General features: G+C 40.4%; 1 protein-coding gene across 2 annotated transcripts in view; it reads right to left on the bottom strand.

The window, feature by feature from the left end:
• Window positions 1-26,837, bottom strand: part of LOC309666647 (uncharacterized protein) — a 613,160-nt gene that overhangs the window by 399,684 nt on the left and 186,639 nt on the right. The gene's annotated exons all lie outside the window — the stretch shown is intronic.

Raw genomic sequence — 26,837 nt, 5'->3', positions numbered from 1 at the left:
GTAGCATTAAACTTCAGAAAGAGATAGTAATTTTTTTAGCTAAGTTTTATCTACAGAAAAACTAAATTACCTGAGTAAAAAAAAAGAACTTTGCATCTTTTTTCCTATCACATCATATATCCTGAGAAGTTTTCCTCCTCCACTGGCCACCCACTTCCTTCTTACTTTAAGGAAAGTGAAGAGAAAGAGATAGACTACAAAAGTGTACTTGTGGGTCCACACCTGCCCAGAGAATGTGAATACACAGGAGGGTGAAAACACAGAAATGAAAAGGTTCAAACATCAGTTTCCCTCCAACCTCAGGCCATTTGGACTACAAACAAGAGAATCTAAAAATATTCTCTCATCAGTTCCTTCCTCTAAAAAAAAACACTGATTATCTTCAGTGAACACATGTGACTCCCTCCAACATGTCAGAGTTACTGTTAATTGGAAGTAAAATCAACAATTAGCCATCCTGAGGCGCCCTTTTAAAATGTCCTGTCATCAAACCACTGATGACAGATTTAGTCCCTCTCAAAACTAACAAAGCAGAGTTCAAATGGATGTAATAAATACACCTGAAAGAAAATCCTACAAGAATCCAAGAAGTGAGGACCTACCCCACTGAGCCTCCTGTTGGCAAGAGGTAATCTTCACATCGATTCTTCCATGGACCATGCCAAGTCTCATGGGTTTCTTAAGGAAGTGGTATAGCTTCATGTTTCATTTCGCTAATGATCAAGTTTCCCAACCAAGGTAATTAGAACAGCCAGCTCCCTGAGCACTCTTAATTAATAAGAAATTCAAAGCCAATTCCACACACCATCTAGGTTTAGTTTTCCATTCACCTGTTGCCATTCATTTGAAGGCAGTAAAATCTCTTTGAAATGTTTGTCCAAAAAGTAAGATTTTTTACTTAAGTTTATCTTCCAAATGGCTATTGGCACATAACCCATGGCTGCAAACTGCCCCCCCACACACACTTCTAGCACCTCTATAATCACTTTATGTGAAATGATTTATTCTGTTGATTGTAAGAATAACCAGTACAATGTGAAACGCACTTGAAGCGTCAGGTGGGCAAAAAGATAATGTGAAGGGAATATCGGAGTAAAATCAAATGCAAGGATTTTTGTTTTGTGTTGCTTTTACCCTCCTGTATCTTCACTACCTAGGACGGTACCTGGCACATACTAGGCACTGGGTAAAAACTTATTGAATGAGTAACTGTCTTCTTCTTTATTACTCACACTTGCCACACAGTCCCAGGTAGTGCCTTTGAAACTCCATTAGCTTCTCTACAGGCCACACCCAGGGAGGCATCAACCCTGCAGGATGGTCCCAGGGAGCACCTATCTACAGGTCACCTCTAGCAGCGCCTCAACATGAGACACCTGCTGACCCAAAATTAACATCGCACTCAGCACACTACGCTGGCTTCCATAAAAGTGTCTCCCATTTCGATCAGGACGCTATCTAGAAGTCGCTTTTTTATGCCCACGTGAACCATTGAGGTTTGATGTGTAGCAGCCTGGGTTCAATCGGGAAATAGAAATCACATGATGGGTTAAACAGACGAAGATTAATATAAAGAATAAACCATGATCAAAGAGAGAATATAAGGAAACTCTATATAGTAGCCTAGGGCGGAGGGAGAGTACTCAAAGAAGAACAAACTTGGGAGGGGGATCCCCTTGCCAAGGCTGGGGATCAGACCCCATTCGAGAAGGTATATTTCAGTCCAAAGGAAGGCAGAAAAGTTTGCTGGCTTGTCCAGCCTGAAGCTCGTCCACAGGCTCATGGGTGGGCAGGATACAACCCTCCAGAGCGGAGGTGAAGAACAGGTGCTGAGCACCAGGGGTGTGGGCATGCCGAAGGGGTGGAGGCCCTCTAGGCTGCAGAGGAATCTGGGAGCCAATGCAGTTGGGAGGCCTTTGGACACAGGTACAGGCAGGAAGCCGTTGGGACACCAGCTCTCACTTCAAGAGGGGTGTAGAAAGGCTCTCAGCAAGTGGAGGCTGCAGGGGGACTGAGGATTCCGGGTCCATGGCTGGGGCAGAGCTCCACCAAATGTTTGTACGCTGGCAACACTGATACCACCCACCCCCCCCCCCCCATCTGCTGCAGCAGCAAACAGCAGGAGAGACCCTTCTCTGCAGTGTCCCACCAGAGCCCTTTACAGAGAAAAGTGAACATCACACTCACTGTGAAGAAGAGACGCCTTATCACAGGGCACATATGGAAGGGTGAATTTGGAGCAGAAAGGCAGTAAATGAATAATGGCGCAGATCATTATCTCAAAAAATAACACTGTTGCTTGTTTCTGTGCAGGGGCCAGTTGACATGTACAAACATAGCTCTCAGTTTGGACACAGTGCAACCCCACAGAGCTGTCTCTCTGAGGAGGCATCTCCCCAGAGGCTGCCTCAAGTGAACTCTCAAACTGGGGGCAAGGTGAAACTTATAACCAAATTAGATTTGGGAACATATTTCTCCTGAAATATATTCAGACAGATCCGTAGAACAACTACTTGTCCTAAATAGCAACTAGAGCTTTCCAAGTATAATGATTACAGTTATCATAGAGAATCAATCTATCTCCATTCCCATGAATCTGACTCTATGCCCACCCTGAAATTGTCAAGAAAACATTATTTTTTTCTTTATTATCTATAATGACACAGTATTTCAATAACTTGATTGTATTCCTCACCAATGAAAGTCTCACACATAATCATCCCAAACTACTTGTTACATCCACTGCAGTGAAAAGACCACCCCTCTTTGTTGTGACCCTTGGATCACAGAATCCTTTGGTTGTAAGGCATGTGGGAAGTATGCGTACCTCCGATGGCAAAAAGCATTATAATCCATCAAGTATTTGCAAACTCTCCAGTGAGTTTCCATATATCTAAAATTATAAAAAGGGAAAGAATCCAAACATTTTCATTTCTAGAAATTCTGCTCATCTCCAGATCTTAGAAACAGATTCTTCAGGAAATCTATTTAATCTTTGATGTACAAAGATCAAATTGGCTTTCCTGAAAGTAACAATTCCTGACCATTGAAAGATTGCTTTAAAACTTTAAACATAGAAGAGGAAAATACGAGACGTCAATGTTTATTTTTTTAAGATAACCCACCTCTAGAGTTTATAGATCTATCTGTCTTTCCCCAAAAGAAGTAAAACCTTTCGGGTTGCTTTGTGACTCTGGGACTATGGGAGAATTCAGAAGGCCAGAGTCATAAAACCTATTAAATATTCTTCTACGACATAACCTGAGAAAAGAACTCCAATAAAAATTTTGAAAATATTAAAGTATAAGTGAAGTATTTCTCCCCCAAGAGTGAATAGCATATTGAAAGAAAATAATTAGTTAATAAAAAGTAGGCTCCCGTCTAGAATTTTCTGAACTAATCCTGATTATACCTATCTTCCTCAAGTATCCCCTTAGTGCATTTCTAAATGTTTATTTTAAAACAATTTTCACTTAGATTAGCCAAGCATGGTTTGTGGAGGAAGATTTGAATTCCTCTTGAAAAGAGATTTGATGAATTGCTTTTTACTGCCCAGGGAAGGTATGGAAAACTTGGTGAAAGTTAATAAATAAACATAATGAAAGTTAAATTATATTCTCAGTTTGTAAATTTTGTATTTTCAGCTGTTAATTTACTAAGCAGTTGTCAGAACCTCCATTTTCTTACAGCCCCAAGGAAGCCCGCACCTTCTGCAAATACCTGCAGCGAGTAACAATTAATGAAGCACTAGATGAGAAGTACATATATTTTGATTAGTTATGCCATATGTGCAATTCAAACTCCAGTGATGTAGCTGGGAAAGAATGCTATTTAGAGGCTTAATCAACAGGTATGTTCATCTTTCCTATTCAAACTCCAGGCTCTTTTTAATAATCTGACAAAAGGCAACTGCCCTCGTTGACTTCTAATTATCTATCACATGACGTATGACTAGAACCAGTAAATGTCCATTTCCTGAGAATCGTGTCTTCTTCTGACCTACTCTAAGAAGACTCAAATAAGACAGCTCTTCACACATGCCTATTCAGTGGGCAACACTTATAGGAGAAAATAAATGTATTTCAATTTGTAGTGATACTAAACTAAATTGTATTAATTAATACCTGTGTGAAATAAGCAATCTTAATTGTTCTGGACCAAAATGGTACAAATTAAAGTGAAAAGTCTCCAACTTTTCAGATTCTTCACATATATCAATGGTAATGGCAATGATAGCACACCCTTTATTGAGTTTTTATCATGAGCCAGGCCCTGAGCTAAGCACTTTATATACTCTATATACTTTATATGCTGACAATAACCCTAGAATCCATTCTTTCCTCATTTCTAGGAGATGAGACAGTTTAGCAATTATTAATGACTTATCCTAGAACATACAGCTACAAAGTGGTGCAATCCAGGTCCTTAAGCTTTACACCAAAATGCCCCTTGTTAGAATGGAAGGTATCCTGAGTTTTGACTCTTAGATTGCTACTGCTAGTACCTTAAAGAAACATGTTTTATATTTGTGATATAAAACAGTGTGCATGCTAAGTGAAGTAAGTCAGAACAGAAAGACAAATATCATATGATATCACTTATATGTGGAATCTAAAATATGACACAAATGAAGTTATCTACAAAACAGAAACAGACACACAGACAGAGAACAGACTTGTTGCTGAGGGGGAGGGTGCGAGATGGAGGGATGGATTGGGAGTTTGGGGTTAACAGATGCAAACTATTATATACAGAATTGATAAACAACAAGGTCCTACTGTATAGCACAGGGAACTATCAATATCCTGTGATAAACCATAATGGAAAAGAATATAAAAAAGAATGTAGATAGATGATAGATAGATATGTATACATATATATGTATAATTGAATCACTCTGCTGTACAGCAGAAATTAACACAACATTGTAAATCACCTATACTTCAATTAAAAAAAAAAAGACTGTTAACTGACATTACACACTACTATATTTAAAATAGATAACCGACAAGGACCTACTGTGTAGCACAAGGAACCCTACTCAATATTCTGTAATAACCTAGATGGGAAAAGAATTTGAAAAACAATAGATACATGGAACCGTGGGCAAGATGGCGGAAGAATAAGATGCGGAGATCACCTTCCTCTCCACCGATACATCAGAAATACATCTACACGTGGAACTGCTCCTACAGAACACCCACTGAACGCTGGCAGAAGACATCAGACCTCCCAAAAGGCAAGAAACTCCCCACGTACATGGGTAGGGCAAAAGAAAAAAGAAATAACAGAGACAAAAGAATAGGGACGGGACCTGCACCAGTGGGAGGGAGCTGTGAAGGAGGAAAGGTTTCCACGCACTAGGAAGCCCCTTCATGGGTGGAGGCTGCGGGTGGCAGAAGGGGAGCTTCGGAGCCACGGAGGAGAGCGCAGCAACAGGGGTGCGGAGGGCAAAGCGGAGAGATTCCCGCACGGAGGCTCGGCGCCGAGCAGCACTCACCAGCCCGAGAGGCTTGTCTGCTCACCCGCCGGGGCGGGCGGGGGCTGGGAGCTGAGGCTCGGGCTTCGGAGGTCGGATCCCAGGGAGAGGACTGGGGTTGGCGGCGTGAACACGGCCTGAAGGGGTTAGCGCACCACAGCTAGCCGGGAAGGAGTCCGGGAAAAGGTCTGGAACTGCCGAAGAGGCAAGAGACTTTTTCTTACCTCTTTGTTTCCTGGTGCGCGAGGAGAGGGGATTCAGAGCGCCGCCTAAACGAGCTCCAGAAACGGGCGCGAGCTGCGGCGATCAGCGCGGACCCCAGAGACGGGCGTGAGACGCTAAGGCTGCTGCTGCCGCCACCAAAAAGCCTGTGTGCAAGCACAGGTCACTCTCCACACCTCCCCTCCCGGGCGGGAGCCGGTGCAGCCTGCCACGGCCAGGGTCCCGTGATCCGGGGACAACTTCCCCGGGAGAACGCACGGCGCACCTCAGGCTGCTGCAACATCATGCCGGCCTCTGCCGCCGCAGGCTCGCCCCGCCTCCTCCGTACCCCTCCCTCCCCGCGCCTGAGTGAGCCAGAGCCCCCGAAGCAGCTGCTCCTTTAACCCCGTCCTGTCTGGGAGGGGAACAGACGGCCTCAGGCGACCTACACGCAGAGGCGGGTCCAAATCCAAAGCTGAACCCCGGGAGCTGTGCAAACAAAGAGAAAGGGAAATCCCTCCCAGCAGCCTCAGGAGCAGCGGATTAAAGCTCCACAATCAACTTGATGTGCCTGCATCTGTGGAATACCTGAATAGACAACGAATCATCCCAAATTGAGGAGGTGGACTTTGGGAGCAGGATATATTGTTTTTTCCCCTTTTCCTCTTTTTGTGAGTGTGTATGTGTATGCTTCTGTGTGAGATTTTGTCTGTATAGCTTTGCTTTCACCGCAAAACCATTAAGAAAATGGTAATAGGAGCACACATATCGATAATTACCTTAAATGTAAATGGATTAAATGCTCCAACCAAAAGACATAGACTGGCTGAATTGATACAAAAACAAGACCCATATATATGCTGTCTACAAGAGACCCACCTCAGACCTAGGGACACATACTGAAAGTGCGGGAGTGGAAAAAGATATTCCATGCAAATGGAAATCAAAAGAAAGCTGGAGTAGCAATTCTCATATCGGACAAAATAGACTTTAAAATAAAGACTATTGCAAGAGACAAAGAAGGACACTGCATAATGATCAAGGATCTATCCAAGAGGAAGATATAACAATTGTAAATATTTATGCACCCAACATAGGAGCACCTCAATACATAAGGCAAATGCTAACAGCCATAAAAGGGGAAATCGACAGTAACACAATCATAGTAGGGGACTTTAACACCCCACTTTCACCAATGGACAGATCATCCAAAATGAAAATAAATAAGGAAACACAAGCTTTAAATGATACATTAAACAAGATGGACTTAATTGATATTTATAGGACATTCCATCCAAAAACAACAGAATACACATTTCTCTCAAGTGCTCATGGAACATTCTCCAGGATAGATCATATCTTGGGTCACAAATCAAGCCTTGGTAAATTTAAGAAAATTGAAATCGTATCAAGTATCTTTTCCAACCACAATGCTATGAGACTAGATATCAATTACAGGAAAATATCTGTAAAAAATACAAACACATGGAGGCTACACAATACACTACTTAATAACGAAGTGATCACTGAAGAAATCAAAGGGGAAATCAAAAAATACCTAGAAACAAATGACAATGGAGACACGATGACCCAAAACCTATGGGATGCAGCAAAAGCAGTTCTAAGAGGGAAGTTTATAGCAATACAAGCCTACCTCAAGAAACAGGAAACATCTCAAATAAACAACCTAACCTTGCACCTAAAGCAATTAGAGAAAGAAGACCAAAAAAACCCCAAAGATAGCAGAAGGAAAGAAATCAAAAAGATCAGATCAGAAATAAATGAAAAAGAAATGAAGGACACGATAGCAAATATCAATAAAACTGAAATCTGGTTCTTTGAGAAGATAAACAAAATTGATAAACAATTAGCCAGACTCATCAAGAAAAAAAGGGAGAAGACTCAAATCAACAGAATTAGAAATGAAAAAGGAGAAGTAACAACTGACACTGCAGAAATACAAACGATCATGAGAGATTACTACAAGCAACTACATGCCAATAAAATGGACAACCTGGAAGAAATGGACAAATTCTTACAAATGCACAGCCTTCCAAGACTGAACCAGGAAGAAATAGAAAATATGAACAGACCAATCACAAGCACTGAAATTGAACCTGTGATTAAAAATCTTCCAACAAACAAAAGCCCAGGACCAGATGCCTTCACAGGCGAACTCTATCAAACATTTAGAGAAAAGCTAACACCTATCCTTCTCAAACTCTTCCAAAATATTGCAGAGGAAGGAACACTCCCCAACTCATTCTACGAGGCCACCATCACTCTGATCCCAAAACCAGACAAAGATGTCACAAAGAAAGAAAACTACAGGCCAATATCACTGATGAACATAGATGCAAAAATCCTCAACAAAATACTAGCAAACAGAATCCAACAGCACATTAAAAGGATCATACACCATGATCAAGTTGGCTTTATTCCAGGAATGCAAGGATTCTTCAATATACGCAAATCAATCAACGTGATACACCATATTAACAAACTGAAGGAGAAAAACCATATGATCATCTCAATAGGTGCACAGAAAGCTTTTGACAAAATTCAACACCCATTTATGATAAAAGCCCTGCAGAAAGTAGGCATAGAGGGAACATTGCTCAACATGATAAAGGCCATATATGACAAACCCACAGCCAACATTGTCCTCAATGGTGAAAAACTGAAACCATTTCCACTAAGATCAGGAAGAAGACAAGGTTGCCCACTCTCACAACTATTATTCAACATAGTTTTGGAAGTGTTATCCAAATCGGAAAAGAAGAAGTAAAGCTGTCACTGTTTGCAGATGACATGATACTATACACAGAGAATCCTAAAGATGCTACCAGAAAACTCCTAGAGCTAATCAATGAATTTGGTAAAGTAGCAGCATACAAAATGAATGCACAGAAATCTCTTGCATTCCTATACACTAATGATGAAAAATCTGAAAGTGAAATTAAGAAAACACTCCCGTTTACCATTGCAACAAATAGAATAAAATACCTAGGAATAAACCTACCTAAGGAGACAGAAGACCTGTAGGTGGAAAATTATAAGACACTGATGAAAGAAATTAAAGATGATACAAATAGACGGAGAGATATACCATGTTCTTGGATTGGAAGAATCAACATTGTGAAAATGACTCTACTACCCAAAGCAATCTACAGATTCAATGCAATCCCTATCAAACTACCACTGGCATTTTTCACAGAACTAGAACAAAAAATTTCACAATTTGTATGGAAACACAAAAGACCCCGAATAGCCAAAGCAATCTTGGGAACGAAAAATGGAGCTGGAGGAATCAGGCTCCCTGACTTCAGACTCTACTACAAAGCTACAGTCATCAAGACAGTTTGGTACTGGCACAAAAACAGAAACATAGACCAATGGAACAGGATAGAAAGCCCAGAGATAAACCCACGCACATATGGTCACCTTATCTTTGATAAAGGAGGCAAGCATATACAGTGGAGAAAAGACAGCCTCTTCAATAAGTGGTGCTGGGAAAACTGGAGAGGTACATGTAAAAGTATGAAATTAGAACACTCCCTAACACCATACACAAAAATAAACTGAAAATGGATTAAAGACCTAAATGTAAGGCCAGACACTATCAAATTCTTAGAGGAAAACATAGGCAGAACACTCTATGACATAAATCACAGCAAGATCCTTTCTGACCCAGCTCCTAGAGAAATGGAAATAAAAACAAAAATAAACAAATGGGACCTAATGAGACTTAAAAGCTTTTGCACAGCAAAGAAAACCATAAACAAGACCAAAAGACAACCCTCAGAATGGGAGAAAATATTTGCAAATGAAGCAAGTGACAAAGGATTAATCTCCAAGATTTACAAACAGCTCATGCAGCTCAATAACAAAAAAACAAACAGCCCAATCCAAAAATGGGCAGAAGACCTAAATAGACATTTCTCCAAAGAAGATATACAGATTGCCAACAAACACATGAAAGAATGCTCAACATCATTAATCACTAGAGAAATGCAAATCAAAACTACAATGAGATATCATCTCACACCGGTCAGAATGGCAATCATCAAAAATTCTAGAAACAATAAATGCTGGAGAGAGTGTGGAGAAAAGGGAACACTCTTGCACTGTTGGTGGGAATGTAAACTGATACAGCCACTATGGAGAACAGTATGGAGGTTCCTTAAAAAACTAAAAATAGAACTACCATACGACCCAGCAATCCCACTACTGGGCACATACCCTGAGAAAACCATAACTCAAAAAGAGTCATGTACCAAAATGTTCATTGCAGCTCTATTTACAATAGCCAGGACATGGAAGCAACCTAAGTGTCCATCATCGGATGAATGGATAAAGAAGATGTGGCACATATATACAATGGAATATTACTCAGCCATAAAAAGAAACGAAATGGAGTTATTTGTAGTGAGGTGGATGGAGTTAGCATCTGTCATACAGAGTGAAGTAAGTCAGAAAGAGAAAAACAAATACAGTATGCTAACACATATATATGGAATCTAATGAAAAAAAAAAAAAGGTCATGAAGAACCTAGTGGCAAGACGGGAATAAGGACACAGACCTACTAGAGAATGGACTTGAGGATATGGGGAGGGGGAAGCGTAAGATGTGACAAAGAAAGAGAGTGGCATGGACATATATACACTACCAAACGTAAAATAGATAGCTAATGGGAAGCAACCGCAAAGCACAGGGAGATCAGCTCTGTGCTTTGTGACCACCTAGAGGTGTGGGATAGGGAGAGTGGGAGGGAGGGAGATGCAAGAGGGAAGAGATATGGGAACATATGTATATGTATAGCTGATTCACTTTGTTATACAGCAGAAACTAACACACCATTGTAAAGCAATTATACTCCAATAAAGATGTTAAAAAAAAAAAAGAATAGATACATGTATATGTATAACTGAATTACTGTGCTGTACATCTGAAACTAACACAACATTGTTAATCAACTATACTCCAATATAACAAAAATTTTTTTTAAATGTTATGCATGCCCCTTCCAGTTGTTTTCTTACTGGCAATTGCTTCCTAAATACGAGGGGTCGCTTTGAGATATCTTAAAGCGTAGAATAAGTGAAAATAACTATGTAGGTAGCCCTTTATCAGTCGTCAAGGAACCTTTGGTGACTAACATTATTTTTAAGCCAGTGGCTTAAAATGGATATGTGCTTCCATGTGGACAATCCAGTTTTATTTTATCTTATATTTCTGATAGAAATTTTACTTTATTTAGAAAAACTGAGAAGGTGATATTTAGGAAGGTGATATTTTTGTGTGTATGCCGTCTCACTATATTTTACATATTAATATCAAATGGGAACAGAATGCCTTTTCCTTTTTGTTTTTGTTTGTTTGTTTGTTTTTAACATCTTTATTGGAGTATAATTGCTTCTTTTTGTTTACATATGTATATATCCTGTACTCCCATCAAGATCCTAAGAGCAAGAACTTTGTACTTGCCTTCCATGGCGGCTCACATGGAGAAATCTTAGAACCTGTTAAATAAAGCATTGTTGATTGTTTTATCCCCTTCATAAGGAATCAGAAGATGAATAATATGACCCAAAAAAGGAAAAAAAGGTAATAGTACATTAAGAACGACTAAGAGATGTTTTAGTTGGTACCTCCTACAGCTAAAGTGTCCATAGCCCAGCTTTCACTCCCAATTTCTTTAATATCAAAAAGTGTTCTGTAAATGCATACACCAGATTAAGGGTGCAAACAAGAAGCAGGATTCCAGGTAGTCATTCGTTTTCCAATAAATGAAGGGAGAAGCCCTCTTCCTGCCAATGCCTTGCCTCAGACAGCTTTGGTAGCACTGGGCATGCCCCAGGGGCATCCTGGAGCACCAGGTCTGGAGAGGAAGAGCAGAACCAGAGGACCCCAGAAGCTACCAAGAAGACTGGCCCACGAGCTCACGTGCTCTGTGTCTACTCGCTTTCTTCCCTCTCAGCTTCCACTCAGCTTCAGAGAGATCACCGAAAGTCAGGACCACGCTGAGCTCCACTGAACAGGAACAACCCCTGTGTACTTGTATCATAACTAACACACGTCCCTCAGCGTGGAGCTCAGAGTGACTCGGCTCATCCTGCGATGACCTGCACCAATTCCTTCCTCCACTCCCAAACCCTGAGCAAGCATAAAACCCTCAAAGCATACTAAGGGGGATTTCCCGTGGGGGGTGGTACCCCCGTCCCCACAATGCATCCATCTACTGATGCTGCAGCAGAACATCAGCAGGACTGGGGGCGCTTCCAGGTCTCTGACTGCCCGGGGGGTAGGGGGTGGGTTCTGAGGTGCCCTTCCATCCTTACTGGGGAACATACCAGAACTCTTCCTCCTTGGCTTACTTTTAAGCACCTCAATGTGGTTCAGTAAGTACCAACCTGAAGCAGGGCACCAGGTTGCAGTGCGTTTCCCAGAAGCCCTCTCCCAGCGCGTGTCTAAGTGAATGGGGTGAGCTGAGCTGTCAGGTTTGTGTCAGTTCCACTGCAGCTCGAGACATCAGCTCATCTCCCACAGCCCTCCGACCTTCCTGTTACCACCAGACTCTTTTCCTCTTCCTGGCACAGGAGTAGGAAGCACACAACCACATATAAAGGCTGAGCCTTGAAGAGGTGCATAAATGCCAATTTCCACTTCAAAGGTGTTTTTATCTGTTTCAGGGAGACATATCATCTGCTCATTAAACATCCACCTACAATCAGCTCTGATGCAGAATGGACCTTAATCCATCTCTCACAGATTTGTTTGAGAGTTTTAAACCCTCCTAATCTCAGGCTGTTTCATATCTAACTGCTAAGGTTTTTAGCTGAGTATTCAGAAGTAATCACCACTTCATTTGATCATTTAAATAGCGGAATGCATTTTTCCTCTTGACTCCTTTAATCTTTTCCTTATTAACAAAAAAGGCCCCAGGTCAGAAGGTAGGCAGGGATATGAAGGGAATTGATCTATTTGGAAGAAAGCTCTGTACAAACATAAGGCATTATTGCATCTGACCCTTCTAAAACTGAGCTTCCTGCCCTTTACGAAACTTTCACCACCTTTAGGGCTTTAGGAATAACTGAAAACACCCATAATTATTTCTTCCTAAGTACTTCCTACATATTTTTTAGTATACAAGATGGTATATTGGAGTGGAGACAGGTCGCCTGGGCTCAAATCCCAACTCTGGTAATTTCTAGATACCTTTCTGTGCCTCAGTCTGCTTATCTGTAAAATGGTCATATAATAGTGCTTCTATAATAAGACTGTTGTGCAGAATGAGTTAATATATATAAAGCATTAGACCAATCACTGGTGTAGGTTTGGGTTCTATAATGTTAGCTATGATTTCGTGAAACAATCTGTCAAAAATGATACACCTTAAAAATTCAAAATGAGGTTAAACTCTGAATTTTTCCTCTTGTTACTGAACCAGGTATGTTTGCCCGATGCAAAGCAAGATAAAGGCTGAGATGCCGAGGACTGTAGCAAAGAAAGAGTTTATTCACAAGGCAGCCAGTGTGAAGAGACGGGAGACCAAGTCTCAGATCCACCTCCCCAAGGATATTTATGAAATAAAAAAGCAGGGTGGTCTGAGGCATGGGGAAAGATGATTGGAAGCAAGAAAAAGGTGAAGTAATCAGCATTCTGTGCAGGTGTATCTGAGTTACACGCTTCTTCATTGGATGCATGTTCAGAAAATGGCAGTGTTAGCATGAGCTGAGGGTGGAGTTTTTGCCTCTCTGACATCAAAAGGTCATCCACTGGACACTTGCACAGGCCCAGTTGAATGGTTAGTGGTCTGACCGGTTTGATCTGGGCAAGACTAGCTCCATGTTTCCAAAAAACAATTTAAGCAACCGTTCCTATAGCATCTATAAATCATAAGTGTTATCTCTAGGGGGCGGTTAAAGGAGTCTTGTGATATATTGTCTAAGCTACATGAAGCTGGGAGGGTATGCAATTTGCAAGCACAATTAAGGCGAGCTTGATTGGTGGAGGAAGGTTACAGAATATTATTTATTAAGCAAGTTATGGTTTAAGGGATCTAGCTGATGACTGCCCTCGGCCTCACTCTCTTGAAGTCGTCTATCATCTGATATGTCTACCTCAGCAGTAAGCTCAAAGTGTGTCACCTTGAGGAAACACTTTCATTTTTTCTTGAGTTTTGGTGTTTTAGTCTGTAGAATGGAGATAATCGTGATGCTTATCTCATAGGATTATTGTCTAGCAAATGAGGCAAAGAGTCCAAACCTGTGTGGTGAGATTCTGAAGCCGCAAGAATAACGCCTGATAAGTGAAGTCAGGTAAGGTGGGGCAGACAAGGTTGCTCTTTGCAAGGCCACAGTATGAATGACCAGGTGCACGAGGTCGAGCCTGGGCTCTCCAAAAGGCAGACACAGGAGTGGTTGGGAAATCAAAGTCAACATAGCTCAGAGAGGAACAGAATACAGAAGTAAAAGTAATTAACATATTGGAGCTGGGAAAGGAACATCAAAATAGAGTTGGTTGCTAAGAGAGTGCTCTAAAATGGAGCTGGTAGGCCATTAAGGAACTGGGACTTATGCACATCTCAGCCTGGATGGAATCAGAACTTTTTACCACTTACTCTCTTAACACGGGCATCCAGAACATCTGCACAGTGTTCCAGAATCTCAAGATACTTATCGGTCCCTTACCCTAAGTAACTGGTGAGAGCCTCTCTCTTAAGGGCAAATAAATATTTGCATCAGAGCAATTACAATTCTTGCAAGACAATTTTAACAACCTTGTGGCTTTTGCCTTTACAAGCCCCTGACTCTCTTCCCTGGAACACTTTTTCTGGTTTTACCCGAATCTCTGTCTACCAAATTGCAATCCCCTAGACCCCAAATAAAGCACTTTGTTCCTTGCAGCCTAAATACGAATCATTGTTCAGCAGAGCAAATAGGAGAATTTTCCCAATTTTCGTCCCCAATCCAAGCTCCCTCCAGCATACGATTTCCCCTCATCTTTCCAATTATGTGAAACGTGTGACAGGAGGAATAGTTGAATGCTGTCTTAAGAAGAGCCAGGCTCTCTAGGGGAGGGAAGAACATTGAGACATTACGGCTTCCCACAGGGGAGAGGGCAAAGGGAAGGGCTGGTCACAGACCAGATGTCTAGGTAACTGGCATCGTCTTCCCTTGCCCCGTCTGAATCCTCATTCACCCCTTCCTGTACGGGAAACGCACTCAGGAATCTGCTGAAGGGCCCTACCAAAACTGGGCACTAGACACAGTAATTAATCAAACTGGTCCACTATTTATTAGCCAGAATTAGTTAAGCTTCTACAGAACGAGGATGGGGCTGACTGTTGACAGGCATTTATTCGGGATTCAAAGGTCAAGTTCAAAGCAGGGGCTGCTCTGCCCTGGTCAGGAGAGCTTCTGGCAGAAGTTTTCTAGTCCAGTGAATCTCAGCCTTACTCTCCACCTATCTCATTTGGGGAACTCGCTAGAATACAGATACCCGGGGGGGCCCGAAATTGTACATTTCAACAAGCTCCCAGGTGCTGCCACTGTTGCTGCTCTGAGGGTCATACTTGGTGGAACGAGGTCTCGACCTCAGAGAGAAAGCGTTCAGACGCTGGGGGACCTCAATCTGAGATATTTTATAAGAGGTACAAGCTCATTTATTATCTTGCTATATCTCTTTGGAGCTCTCTAAACAGTGAAAGGGTTTGCCCAGGTTTGGTCTCTAGGGAGCGGGTAAATTATTATCATTCCTTCAAGAAGTTGTGTGCTGGAATCTAAAATGTTTGGCTTTCCTGAAGATTTTTCTGAGTGTCCTGCCCACTTAAGACTCAAGAGCTCTTTAGGGCGTGTCTTCCAGACATATTAGATTCCTGAGGGATCCTGCCACTCTTTTAGAGGTCAGAGGTGTCAGATCAGCTCCAGTGGTCCCTGTGGTGCTCCAAGGACAATGGTGCTTCAAGGACAAAGGTCGACCCCGCCTAAAAACGTTTCAGCGTTACACACCCTCCCGGACTCTTCATCGCCCTCCCTGCCATGTTGCAATGGGTACAAAAACTCCTGAGCCCACCTGGGCCATGGGACCTGTTCCTCTCTCGTCCCACATAAGGAAAGGCCTCTGCCCTGTCCCACTCCCACCCTATAGAAGGAAGGTATATGTGCCTCAGCCAATCAGAAAACGACTCTCCCAGACTGATAGGAAGTTGGCCCGCTGTTCTGGCAACGACCATTCCCTGTAATAAATCCCATCTTCTTTACATTCTGCCTTGTGTCTGGAAATCCTCTTCCAACCCACGTTCAGACTATGAGAGTCCCATCATCCACTGGGTTGGAGCCAAAGTACCCAGGTGTCACGTAAGGGGTGTGACTGAATAACCTCTAAGGACTCACTGTGCTCTAAGGAGACCTGATTCCAGGTTCTGGTTTCTCTCAACAAAGTACGGGGGATTTTTTTGTTTTAGTTAATGTTTGTTTTAATCGGATTGAATGCACACTCCTCAGAACAAAAGGGGGGATTGTCAATACAACATATGCTCATCCAGCAGTGGAAGAGATGGCGCCCCTTCTGAGACACTGATGAAGGTAATTGAAATGAGGCACGTGGTTAACCGAGGGGGGAACAACCTCCAGCAAAATCTGCTTTAGACATTTCTGCACAAACAGGCATATGAGTTCATACATTTTCTATGACGTAGACATAATTAACTTTTCCTTTTTACCCTGGACACTGGTGTTTGATCCTTTCGAACAAAAAAGATATGTCTAAATAGACCCAACGGCACATCCTCACTTCCTCCAAGCGTTCACTCTCCTTTCTCTTTTTCCAGTAGCATCTTCTAACATCATCATAACAGACTATCTAATTTAGGGGTTTCTTATGTTTATACTTTGTTGCCTATCACCATGCTAGAAGGGCCTCCACCCAACAGGGGCAGGGATCTTTTTTCTTGTTGTTTACTGAAAAACTTAGAATAGTGTTTGGTATATAGAAAAGAAAAAAAAACCCTAAACCATCTAAAATCTTCTACATCCAAACCCCTGATTCTAGTCTCATGGGAAGTAAGAAAGTAAGATGAATAAGAAAAGGAAAAAAAAAGAGACACTTTTGTGCCTATAGATTAAATGTCTGCATTCTGCATGACACCTGCTGGATGATTCAAAGTCCTCAGAGCTTTAGAATAAGCTTTACTAGAAATAGTCATATTAACTAATGTCAGTTGTTTCACTGGAAAGATGTTTGGAATTCAAACAGAAGAAACAGCAATATTTGCAGCAAAGCCACTTATTATAATTGATTTAATGATAGAGGAGCAAAGGCAGATGAGGGCAGACCTTTTATTTTCTGTGTATTAACTACAGATGTCTGCCTTATCGTTTGTCAGCATTTCTCCATCTCTGAAGACAAGAGGGTTTCAATAACCTACCAAATGCTGACAAAGCAAAGCCCAGTATCATCAGGGTCCACAAAGAGACAATGGGGGAGGGAAAAGTGGAAGAAGTTCAGGTCACCTGCACCAGGAGGAACTGAGCAGGACCATTATGTCTCTGTTGGCTTCTCCAATCCATGAAACCTAAGTACCAGCCTCCCTGTCCCAGGCTTGTTTCAATTCCCACTACGAAGCCCTTCATTCAATCATCTTTCATGTATTAATACCTTGGAACAATAGCCTTTCATGCAGAATGCATCAGTTTAGTTAGCTGAAGAAATGTTCTTTTTATCACTGCATTCGTCTCCCAATAAGGCATTTAATAACAATTATAATAATATCTAGAATTTAAACAGTGCTTTTACCACTACTTTCTCATCAGTCGATTGCTATTTCTTTGATGGTTTTCCTCTTGATGCTTACGTATAAAATGGAGAGATGTAGAGGACAGAATTCTTGAATTATAAATATTACTTTATAGGATCATTTAGTCAAATATGATGATGTCCAGAATAAATTACTGCAGACGGGGTAGTGATTTATGTGCCAAACTGCTCATGAAATCCAAGCTGAATAAAAGCCAGAGGCCTTTGAGAAGGGATCATCTGCTACAACCACAGGCCATCAAGAGAATGCAAGGCACACATTCTCCATGTGGCTGCCTGGCATGGAAAAAGAGTATTAACTTCAGAGTCAGAAAGATCAAAGTGAAATTGAAATTCTGGCTCTATCCTTATTAGCTTTGTGACCTTGAGCAAATTTCTTAACTTCTTTAAAAGTTATTTTCTTCTACAGAAAGTTGGAGTGCAGATTAAATTAGATAATATAAACATACAGTTGGCATGCAATAAAAAGTAGTTGGCATTTTTACTCTTTAAATCTCAAAGATATCTGCTTTACAATCTTCTATGGTATACTACTATTATGAAAAATAGTGATTAGCATAACAAACATTTATTGAGCATTTAGTATAAGTTGTTATTTTTCACAAAAATAAACTATATATTGAGATAAGATATATTATTACCTCATCTTAGAGATAAGGAGACCGTGAATCACAATCTTTCAGAGTCCTGCCTTAAAGCTTCCAGAGGTTCCCCATAGCACCTGGAATCAAATCCTGACCACTCACTCTGGCTTGCCAAGCCCTGCAAGAGCTGGCGCTTTCCCTCCTCTGTGACTCATTTACCATCCTCATACTTTACTAGCACCCACACCCCAGGATTCCCAAACTCAACAAGCTTGTTCTCTCTGGGTAGAGTCCCTGCACTGAGGTCCCCTTACCCCCTCCCCCAACCCCCATTTTTGCAGAGCTATCTCCTTGTCATGCAGATCTCAGAATAAATGCCAATTCCAAAGAGGCCTTTCTCAGCCAGTCGACAGTAGCCACTGGGTCATTCTCTGTGACGTTGCCTGATGTTATTTTTCTTCACAGTTCTTATTATTCTCTGATTATTGCTCTTGTTTAGCTATGCGTTTTTTTGTTGCCTATACACACACACACACACACACACACACACACACACACACACACACAGCAGCCTTGGGACCCTCAGGAATTTTGACAGCTTTGTTCACTTCTGCATCCCCTGTTCTTAGAACACTTCCTGGCACATTTTGGATGCTCATAAATATTGTTGACTGACTGAATGAATAAATGAACAAGTGACCTTATCACTTTGATGTACAGAGGCTTTCCTTGTGTCTAGGCAAAATTTAAATTTAGTCATTTCCTCTGGTTTGCTTGTCTGTAGACACAGAGAACAAGCAATGCAACTCATGCATCAAGCATCCTTCCATCCTCTTGGCTATTCTCTGAAATATTTACAGTTTGTTCATGCAGCTTTTATAATCTGGTTTCCAAAATTGAATGCCATGCTCCAAGTGTGGTCTGAACATAATACTGTTAGAACAGATAGCAGAGGGAATATCATGTCACCATTCTAGACACTACATTTCTTTTAATGTAGCCTAAGATGGCTGTGTTTAGCAATAAAGCAAACAGAGAAGGGATAGAGTGACTTCTTGATGTCAGTGCTATAATTCTGATGAATAATAAAAGAAAATGGATTCTGTTATGCTTCTGTCTTCTCTAACAAGGAAAATTATCTCCTGAAAGAAAATTTTAAAAGAGAAAATGCTTTCATCTCTTTTGTTGGACAAACCATATTATTAACTCATATTGAACCTCCAATTTCAACTAGAAAAATTTCCCCGTCATATGTGATGCTGCTAAATCCCCTCCTTTATTTATTCATGAAGTTTGTATTTGGATCCAAGTTTAGAATCTTACATTTAATTTCATACCAGTAAATCTCTGTAAATAATATTTTCTAGATTTTCAAGATTAACACTGAACTCCCAAGTCTAGAGTTATGAACTCGACATTTTCATGTTTTTAGAAAAATGTTCCTCTCCTCTAGCACCTCCTACTCTTGTTTACATTTTCATACATATTCAGCCTCATTTATAGCCACTTTCTTCAATATTTTTTTTCACTAAGATGAATGAACCACTTCAAGAGGGGGTGATCTTGCTATCAGTAGACTTGTTCAAACATAGGCTAGATATGTTATTAAGAATTCTCTTTCAGAAAATAATTCACTTTGATAGAAAAGACAGAAGCAAAATATCTAGTTTCTTTATTATTAATCAAAATTTTACCATTGACATCAAGTAGCCCATCTATTCTTTTTCTGTTTGTTCTACTGTCAATATAAGAAACTTGAGTCTCTTTTGGCATTCTTCCCAGTTTTTCTGAGCCTCAGTTTCTGAACTCCAGTCAAGGTCACGTTTGACCCAAGATGTTTTGGGAGATGTGAACATGGTTGAACCCTGAGCTTGGAACATTGTTCAAAATATGGAAAAAGTGGTCTAAGAAACTAAACAAATGTAAACTTCCAGGACTGCACCGATATACTGAAAAACTGGCTTTGTCTTCACCTACTATAGTATATAAACTTAAAGTTTTGCACTACTTTACCAGAAATTCATTAGAAGCCCTAGGGCAAAGAATTAGAATAAAGAGCTTTATCAACAGTAAAAATTTTTAAATCCAGAAAGCTTTGAAATGCCTAATAATATTCTGGTTTTCTCTGCAACCCCATACACACACACACACACACACACACACACACACACACACATAAATATCAGACAACAACATCTATTACAAAATGCAGTGACTCTGATATGAAGTCACCATCTACTTTCTATTCATCTCTGTCTTATATTTCTTTTAAAAGGCAACTTAAGGCCCATCAATAGTGTTAAAGTTTTGTTGAACAAATCTGTCATTTCTATGTCCTTCTTAAAGTTAACTGTTTAGTATCCTGTTTGCCTTCCCAATAACCTGTAATCTATTGGAGACAGCAATGGAATCTGGTCTTCCATATGTACCCACAAGCAACTAAAAAGAGTAGGTAAAATTTGCTGAACTGGGCCCTCCACAAAAAGCTGTACCTGTAATATATGTTTGAAAGATTAAGTTATTTTATGCACCAGTGTTTTTGCTTTGTAGTAATAATCTGTCGACTTTAGCAAACAGTATTTTTTCTGATTTGTTTCTGTTCCATTTGCTGTCCCTGATAGCCTTTTAATTAGGTTGCTTGTTTGTCAAAGGCCAGTTTGCTATGCTTGTTCTCCTTCATGGATTCAAAAATAATCAGGGCAGGTGTTGTATAAGTTGCATAGGACGACATGCTGTCATGATCAATTGCTAATTAATTTCAGATTCTTTCTGCTTCTGTGATGTGGGTGTACTCTCTCAAATGAAAAACAATAAACAATCATTACCCATTTTGTGTTTGTTAAAGCACTTCATAATTCATAACCGAGATGGGATTAATTTTTAAGCAAATGTCTTCATCCAAGTGTTAGCAAAGAGTCTGTTGGCTAGAAAATATTGTTGATTTTATTTTTTGCTCTAAAAAGCCAGTGACTGCTACTAGGTAACATATGAATATATGGGGGGAAATCTATCTTGGATAGAACTCCAATATACTATTAAAAGTGAAACATTTTAAAAAGCAGTCAATAAATGTAAAGGGTCCTTCATATTTTTAGCAACATAAATAGCATCCAACAACTACTGAGCTCTTTCTATGTACCAGGTACTTAACGTGTACGATGCCATTTAACCTTTATATCAACTAAATGGTGTTGGTACTACCATGATATAGATGAGGAATCTCTTGTCTCAGGTACAAGATGAGTTCTGAAAAATCACACAGCACTGGCTAAGCAACAGGCTTTACCGGGGAAAGGGGAAAAAGTCAAAGGCCAGAGTCAGCATCCAGAAGGCATGGGTTCCCATCTGCTCATTACCTCATAGTGACACATGCTGGGCAGGATACTCGGCTGAACTCTCACTGGGATTCCATATTCTTTACATTTAACAGGGTATGTAGGATATAGCAGTTGTGTCAGAGGGAAATAATCAGACTATATTTGGGTACAGTCTGGTTTTGGTTGCCAGCAGTTTATAGAAGTTGTCTGGAGAGCCAGCTCCCAGATCCCAGAAACCATGAGGCCCAGGGAATATCCCAGCCTCTTGTATCATAGAAACTGACACAGTCCCCGGAGTAGCTGCTCCCACTGACAGAAGGAAGACCTGGGTCTCAGCAAGCTCTTTGTCCAGATGACCCAGAGTGACAGCGCATAGTTACACTTGGATTATTTTGTTCATTGAACTGCAGAAATAAAGTATTAGAGAGATTAAAGAATTTACTCAGGATCAGAAGACAGTTGAATGATGTTATTTCAATGCCAAGAGAATCAGTTGACCTAAAATCGTGAACCTGCCAAACTATTTTTTGGAATAAGATGGTCAAAAACTAAGAGTATTTGCTATCAACAGATCTACATAAAGACCCACCAAGCTGTACTCCAAGTAGATGGAAAATGACAGCAAAAATAATTATGAGATGCAAGAGGAAATGATGAGCAAAATAATTGGCAAATATGTAGATAATTCTCAATAAACACCACCTGAATTAAGAAATAAAAGGAAAATATCTAATTTGTGGGATTAATAAAATAACAATGGACAGTAATAACATAAGTCAGGAGAAGGTGATTAGAGTCTATATATTCTACGGTTCATGTTTCTTTGGAGAAGAATTTTGATATAATATTCAGACACAGATATATATTATAATATTTCAAGAATAACTGGAAAGATAAATATGTACACTTATGAAACAGAAGAAGGAGGATGAAATAAGAAAGCAAAGATAGCCTATCAAAAGATTAAAAAGGCAAGAATCGAGAAAAAAGAAAGAAAGAAGTGGAATAAAATGGAAATCAAAAGCAATATGATAGAGACATGTACAAATATGTCAGTAATCAAAATAAATGGAAAAAAAAAACCTTGCCAAGTAAAATACAGAGAATTTCAAACATTTTTTAATTCAGTTATATGCAGTGTACAAGAGGCACACTGTCTCAGTCAGCTCAGGGTGCTATAACAGAATACCATAGACTGGCTGGTTTAAACAACAGACATTTAAATCTCACAGTTCTGGAGGCTAAGTCTAAGATTAAGGCACTGGCAGAATCAATTCCTGGTGAGGGCTCTCTTCCTGGCTTGTAGATGGCTACCTGCTCACTATCCTCACATGGCAGAGAGAGAGAGAGAGAGAGAGAGAGAGAGCTCTAGTCTCAATCCCTCTTCTCATGAGAATGGAGAGCACTAATTCCATCAGTTGAGCCCCACCCTCATGACCTCATTTAAACCTAATTACCTTTCAAAGGCTCATCTCCAAAAACCAACACATTGGGGGTTAAACCTTCAACAAATGGATTTTGGGGAAACCCAAACATTTAGTCCATGACACACCCACAATACATAAGGATATGGAAAAGCTGAATACAAAAGGATCGAAGATTTTCTTTTATATATCAGGCCAGTACTGGGTACAATAAAGCTGTGGTCACTATTTAAGTGTCAGCTAATATAGATGTTGACGCAGAAAACATCATTAGGAATTGATAGGGACATTACGATGAGAGGTCCAGTTCAACAGGAAGATATTACAGCTCTAAGCTTCTACTGGTCCAATAAAATATATAAAGCAAAAATGGATAAACATACAGAAAGAAAAGGGCAAATTCACCATTATAGTGAGTGGTTCTATCACTTCTCTGACAATTTTTAACACAGGCATACTTACTTGTTCCCAGATTATCTGTGGCTCTGGGGCTTACAATGGTAGAGTTGTGGTTGAGACAGAGCTGATGTGGTCAGTAAGTCTAAAATATTTACTATTTGGTCCCTTACAGAAAAGGTTAACCAACCTTTGCCCTAGAGGAAGATCCTAAGACAAATATTTTAATAAGTAGTTTATTTGCAAAGTGCAGGAAACATTGGTAAGGAAGTAAGGAAAGATGACAGGGAAAAGAAGGCAGTCACCAAAGTGTGGGTCAGCCAGCTACAAATGCGGGCAACTGATGTTTCGTTCTATGGGGTAACTTTGGGAACTAGTGCAGAACATATACCTCAGGGAAAGAGTCAGGATTAGGACATCTACCAAGACAGGCAAGAGAGAATGACAGGGGTCCCAGCTTCAGCCCTAACACATCCAGTGCCATGCATTGAGAAGGGGAGAAAAGTATAAGAGCAAAGCAAAAGAGCAGACCCTCATCCTAATCCTACCCCCTCAAAGTGCACCTTTCTGAGCCAAGGGCAGTTCTGAACTGAGGAAATGGGGAGAATTTTTTAAATTGGATAAGAAATCGAAATTTAAGATTTTTGACAACAGAATATGAGACAGTTCTAATACCTGAGATGGGAAAATCTATGAGATTTGTCCGAGGAATCTCCTGAGACAGGGCAGGAAGAGCCTACAGTGTTTGAGGATTTTGAAGGGATTAAATGAATATTATTTCATAATTTCACCTCACCAAGTCCAGCTCATTTAATTAAACATTAATAAAAAGATAGTTCCCAAGATGCTAGTATCTATGGAGATCACAAAACATCAAATTGTGAGGGAGAGATTGGGGTAAGGAGGGCCATTCATTAGAGTGAAGAGTGAAGGTTTCTCTAAGGAGGAGGCCTGGTGCACACCATGGACTGTGCTAGGGACTGAAAACACAGGCATGAAAGGCCAAGATTCCACAGGAAGAGAGCAAGGGGAAAGACCGTGCCAAGAGACCCACTGGCACAGGAAGTAGTGTCACAGGACGTAGTGTCACAAGAATACAAAGCCGGCATCGAGCCAAGCCAGATACATACACACAAACCAAAGAGAAATCAATGGTTATTGAAGAATTCTAAGGAGCATAGTGACATAACAGGTCTCTGCTTTCTAAAAAATTACTGTGACAGTAAAATGGAAGTAGGACTGGGGGAGCAAGTGCCAGGGGAAAAAAGTCAGTAACAACAGAACGTAAAGAAAGGGAATTAACGAATGGACACAGAGTCAACCCAGTCTGGTCATTGTCTGGGGGTAAATATGTTATTTCTCAACTGAATGATGAGTTCCACGACTGTCCCAGAAAGGGGAGTATAGGAAACAAACAAACAAACAAGAATATTAGGAAAAAAGTTTCCCATAAAAGGCCCACTGAAGTATCTGGAATGGTCATCACGGGAACCTTCCCCTTTACCTATGCTTCAAGGCTCATGCCAGACGCTATTCATGGGAAACAAATTTTTCCTCCCTGCACTTACTGTCTGCATTATTCATGTATTGTTGCTCTGAAGTTTGTGATTTATTTAGTCCCTTTAATATGACCTTAGAAGTTTGGGATAAATTGAATCATTTTTACTTTACACAAAGCTAAAGTAGACATGAGACCATAATAGGTACTCAACAAAAATTGAATAAACGAATGAATTAATGCATGACTACTTGTCTCTCAAACTGTGTTTACCAGGGCTGAAGGCTATAATATGACCCAGTAGTTCCCCAGCTGAGAGTGCTGCTTAATTCAAAGGGAGAAGGAAATCTAACAGACTAAGTGCTTAGACTTAGAACTAAGCACTGAATTGAAACTATAATCAATCCTCCCCCACCACCACTACAGGATACAACATTGAAGTCATAGTGTAAAAGAGAAACAGTACTTTAAATAATAAGAGTTAACATTTATTGAGTACTTTCCATTTGCCAACACAATACTAAGTATATTATATCCATTCTCTCATTTTATTCATTTGACAAACATCTGCTGAATGAATGGTCCAGGAAATGTTCTAAGCATCAGGGACACAACAGCGAACAAACAGATATGTTCTCTGCCCTCATGGATATGAGGGTTGTAGGGGATATGGACAGTGAACAAGGTAACCAGTAAATAAATAAACAAAATTCAGATTGTGCAACTGTTATCAAGGAAGTTAAGTTGGGAGATATAATAGAACTTGGAGGCAGGGAGCACAGGGGAGGTTGAAAGCCCTCTTTGAGAAGATGACATTTAGGCTAAAATCTGGATGAAAAGAGAGATGAGTAAGACATGGATTAGGAAAGGTAAGGAAGGCCAGGCTGTGGAGGGCCTAGCAGACCTTGTACAGAAGTTGGTATTACTGAACTTGCAATGGGAAACCACTGAAATGTTTTTAAGCAAGAGAGTAGCATGACTGAAAGAACATTCTCTGGCTGCATGTTGGAAAATAGATTTGGAGGGTGGTTCAATAATGAACATAGTTGGACCAGTTGGAAGACTCTCTCCCCAGTGATGTGGAAAAAGATAAAGAAAAGTAGATGCACGATTGAACACATACTTTGGAGGCAGAACATGAAAATCTCACTGGTCAGTTGGATGTGGGTAATGAAAAGCAGACAGCAAGCATAAAACTTGGTTTTTGATTTGAGCAACTGAAAACATGATGGTACCATTTACAAATAGAAAATAGAAGTAAGTAACTGTGGATGGAGGGAGGTGGAGGGGAAGAATCAAGACAACTGTTTTGAGCAAGTAAAGCAAGATATATATCTAACTTTGAACAAGCAAAGTGACATACATCTAAGTGTATATATCAAGTCAGCAGCCAGATTTATTAATCTGGAGTCAAAGCAAGAGATAAATATTTGGAGCATACCAGGAGATAGATGTTATCTAAAGAATGAAAATGGTTTAGATTACCAAAGATTGATGTATTAGAGAGAAGAGGAGAAAGGGGAAAGGGGGGAAAGGAAGGGAGAGATGAGAAGGGGAAAGGGGAGGAGAAGGAAACAGAAGAGGGCCCACCTTAGCTTCAGGATACAGACAGAAATAAAGAGGCAGGAGCTGGATAAATGGAAAGAAAATCAGGTGAGTACAGTAAGTCCCCTACATATGAACCTTCTAGTTGTGAACTTTCAAAGACGTGAACATACGTTCGCATGTCCAATCACGTAAGCTAGTTCACATGTCTGGCATACATTGTCACGTGTGTGCATCCTCTACAAGAGGTTGTGCTTTTTGTGTACTTTACTGTACAGTACTGTATAGAGTACAGTAGTACAGTATCTTTATTTCAAGCCCAGGATGTCTGGAAGCAAGTGTTAAAGCAGAGGTGATATAGCTGGTACTGCTAAAAGTGGCAGCTGTTGTACTGTACTACTGTACTTTTCAAGGTACTGTACTATAATATTAAATTTTCTTCTTTATTTTTTGTGTTTGTTTACTTTTTATGTATTATTTGTGTGAAAAGTATTATAACCTATTACAGTACATTTCTATATAGCCGATTGTGTTAGTTAGGTACCTAGGCTAACTCTGTTGGACTTATGAAC

The sequence above is a fragment of the Balaenoptera physalus genome, assembly GCF_965194825.1.
Source record: "Balaenoptera physalus genome assembly, chromosome: 9".
Taxonomy (NCBI): domain Eukaryota; kingdom Metazoa; phylum Chordata; class Mammalia; order Artiodactyla; family Balaenopteridae; genus Balaenoptera; species Balaenoptera physalus.
The sequence above is the reverse complement of the archived record's forward strand: the minus strand, read 5'-3'. Positions and strand labels throughout refer to the sequence as shown.